The sequence below is a fragment of the Chiloscyllium plagiosum genome, chromosome 5 (assembly GCF_004010195.1).
Source record: "Chiloscyllium plagiosum isolate BGI_BamShark_2017 chromosome 5, ASM401019v2, whole genome shotgun sequence".
Lineage (NCBI taxonomy): Eukaryota > Metazoa > Chordata > Chondrichthyes > Orectolobiformes > Hemiscylliidae > Chiloscyllium > Chiloscyllium plagiosum.
In genome coordinates, this window is record NC_057714.1 from 3,172,741 (window position 1) to 3,176,944 (window position 4,204).

Here is a 4,204-nt window from a genome sequence, read left to right on the forward strand (position 1 = left end):
AAGATCAACTGATTTACGTAGCCAACAAAGAGACAGGCATAGCTGGGGCCCATACGTGTGCGCATGGCTACCCCTTTGGTCTGGAGGAAGTGGGAGGATTCGAAGGAGAAATTGTTAAGGGTGAGGACCAGTTTGGCCAAACGAATGAGTGTGTCAGTGGAAAGGTACTGTTGGGGACATCTGGAGAGGAAAAAACGGAGGGCTTAGAGGCCCTGGTTATGGCAGATGGAGGTGTAGAGGGATTGGATATCCATGGTGAAGATGAGGCGTTGGGGGCCGGGGAAACGGAAATCTTGGAGGAGGTGGAGGGCATGGGTGGTGTCTCGAACGTATGTGGGGAGTTCCTGGACTAGGAGGGAAAGGACAGTGTCAAGGTAGGTAGAGACCAGTTCAGTGGGGCAGGAGCATGCTGAGACAATGGGTCGGCCAGGGTGATCAGGCTTGTGGATCTTGGTAAGGAGGTAGAACCGGGCAGTGCGGGGTTCCTGGACTATGAGGTTGGAAGCTGTGGGTGGGAGATCTCCTGAGGTGATGAGGTTCTGTATGGTCTGGGAGATGATGGTTTGGTGATGGGGGATGGGGTCATGGTCGAGGAGACGGTAGGAGGAGGTGTCCTCGAGTTGGCGTTTGTCTTCAGCGGTGTAGAGGTCAGTGCGCCAGACTACCACTGCGCCCCCTTTATCCGCTGGCTTGATGGTGAAGTCGGGATTGGAGCAGAGGGAGTGGATGGCTGCGTGTTGTGAGGGTGAGAGGTTGGAGTGGGGGAGGGGGGTAGACAGGTTGAGGCGGTTAATGTCCCGTCGGCAGTTGGAAATGAAGATGTCGAGGGCAGGTAATAGGCCAGCACGGGGTGTCCAGGTGGATGCAGTGTGTTGGAGGTGGGCGAAGTGGTGGCAGACACGGCAGTAGGGGTAGCGGAAGTCACTGAGCGTGTGACATCAGCGATGATGTGAGGGGCAGAAGTGATGTCACATGTGATGCATGAGGAATTGTGAGGGGTGGAAGTGGTTGTGGGAGTGGCCATGATGGGGGCAGAAGTGACATCATCAATCAGCGTGGGGGTGGCAGCTGCACCAGCTGCATGGCTAATGGCATCCAAACAGTTCCAGAGGCCAGGGGAATCTTCTGGAATGCAAAGATGTTGTGTTAAGTGGAGATTCACTGGTTAAGACTGAACAATATTAGAATGCCCAGGCATTGAGTTAATTAACAAAAACTGAGATTTCAAGTGCGCATCTATCAAAAGAATTCCTGTTTCTGATCAGTATCCAGAGATTCCTCTCACTTGTATGTCTGTGGCATTATCTGGAAATATAAATGGCTTTATCCTGATATATTCCATGACCTACTGGTGCATGAGATTTTACTTTCTCCTTAGTTGTAGACAAAAAACCTTGAATAGCTATTGAGTGAATTTAGTTGAAAATTTATTATTTGCATATTTAAACCAGACTGTAATGAGGTATTAATGTTCCTCATACGATGTCCTGGCCTCCTGCTGGGATCTTACAGTTTCATCACTTCATCCACATAAAATGGAACCCCATAAAATGGATGTCCGTGGTTGCAAAAGTCTATGCTTTTGACAGCAATGCATTTAAAATGTCCTGCCTGAAAACTGCAAAGATCATTTACATCTCATTTGTTAACATTTATTCTTGTGCTTTTTTCTTCTCCTGCTTCTTGCCTTGTAGGTGTGCAGGTGCCTGCATGGGAAATGTCAGTACCATTTCTGCACCAAACCCATTAAAGCAGCAAAAGGTGGCCTGTTCCCACCCACGAGTATTCTTGCACCTTAACAGAGTGAGATGCAAATATCTATAACTGTCAGAGGAGCAGTACTTGAACATGCTGTGATTCAAGGGAGGCTGTGAATGAGTTGCTGCACACCACAAAGTGACTGGCAGCCAGACTCATTTCACAGCACTGCCACTGGCTGTGAAAGAAACATCCGTCCTCAACCTCTATGTCTCGGGATCATTCCAAAGTGCCACTGGCAGCATTGCCCATATTAGTTAATCTGCATTACTTAGACTTAGTGATGAAAGTAAATGATAGGAGCCTTGCTTGCTTCCCATGGATGATCAGCAATGGTATAAAGCTATCTGTCTAATTTTCCAGAAGGTTAGAGATTACTTAGAACTACACGGAACTTAGAGGACAGTGAAAGGCCATTCAGTCAACTGATTTATCCTTCACATGCGCGAGTGCCCACTCTTCCTCTAGTCCTATCAGAATTGCCTTCCATTCATTTTCTCTCATGCACAAATGTAGCTTGCTCTTCAATGCATCTGTGCAGTTTGGCTCAAGTACTTCACATGTAGCAAGTTTCACATTTTAACCATTCTCTAGATAAAGATGCTTCTCCTGAATTCCTAATTGGATTGATTACATTTATAACAACAAAGTGAGCTACTTCACAGTCAGCAACATTTTTTCTATTATTTCATTGATCAATAAAAAGGTTATAAATGGAGAGGTCGTTTGCAAATGTTAGCACTCTTATGCAAGCTTTCTTACCCAGCAGTTGTCTTAATAGATTTTCAGGTAGTCCATGGCTTCAGTTGTGTTTAATAGAATCATGGCTCAAATGCAGGCCTATCAATGCCTCAACATATTTTGTGGGTTGTTTAGAGGTTTGTGTGCTCATTCTAAAGCCTCAACATTGCCTCTGAATGTTCCCAATATGTTGTCTGATTGTGTTCAGTGCTTTCCTGAACGAATCTTCTCCATTTTAGTCATTCATGAGCAAGGAACCCCATATGTCAGCAGTAATGTTTGACCTCTTCAAGAATGTTTTGAGGATATCCCTACCCCTGCAAACTGTCCTCCTAGGAGTCTCCAAACTCTGAGTGCAACAGTTGGTTTAGCATTCTGGTGTCAGGCATACAAATGACTGTCCTCCCCAGTGAAGTTAGTTTTGATTGATTAGCACCTCAATGCTGGGCAAATCAATGTGCGGGAGGATGCTGCTATTGGATTGTTAGACTTGGAAGATCTTGTAAAGGCACTGCTGGTAGTACTACTCCAATATATCGAGGTGTTGTAGATCGACCAAGTCAAGGAGTGTAAGCAGTCTCTGCCACCAGGTAATCCATGACCAAAGTCTCAAGTATGAGATCCTACTCCTCAAATATACTTTTTCTCAATTGGTTGAAGCTGGCACATTAGAAGTGACGATGTTTTTCGTCATCTGCATCTGCCTTCAATGAGGGAAGACTTCGGGGTATGAAAAACGTTCCACATTTTCCAGGATCTCACAGTTGATCTTAATTAGTGGTGCAAGACACAATGCAATGGGAACTAGTCAGAAGAGGACCTTAGTTTTTTTTTAAATGAATTTTTTTCCTATATACAGAGGAACCTCCATTATCCGAATACAAATTATCCAAATATTGGATTATCTGAAGGAGATTTCGAGGTCCCAATAGAAACATTACATGAAAGAGCTGTTTCAACACTGATCAAATCTTTTGTTTATGCTGATAAAAGACAATCTCTGCCGGGAATAGTCCAAGGCAGAGTCTCCAAATGACTGACCTTCCGCCCTCTCTCCCTCTCCCCACACTTTGCCTGGAGTTGGGGGGTCATGCGGAGGGCGGTGTTGGGGGTGTGGGGGTGTTGTTGGTGGAGCAGGCAGGGGGCAGTGTTGGGGCGGGCAGGGTGCGGTGTTGGGAGGTGGGCGGGGATGGTGTTGGGGGCGGGCGTGGGATGGTGTTGGGGGCGGGCGTGGGATGGTGTTGGACAGGGTTTGGGGGCAGTCGGGGTCGGGGCATCGGGTGCGGTGAGCTGCAGTCTCCTCTCATAGATTCATAGAGATGTACAGCATGGAAACAGACCATTCGGAACGTCCATGCCGATCAGATATCCCAACCCAATCTAGTCCCACCTGCCAGCACCCGGCCCATATCCCTCCAAACCCTTCTTATTCATATACTCATCCAAATGCCTCTTAAATGTTGCAATTGTACTAACTTCCACCACATCCTCTGGCAGCTCATTCCATACACGTACCACCCTCTGCATGAAAAATTTGCCCCTGAAGTCTCTTTTATATCTTTCCCCTCTCACCCTAAACTTATGCCCTCTAGTTCTGGACTCCCCAAACCCAGGGAAAAGACTTTGTCTATTTATTCTCTCCATGCCCCTCATAATTTTGTAAACCTCTATAAGGTCACCCCTCAGCCTCCGACGCTCCAGGGAA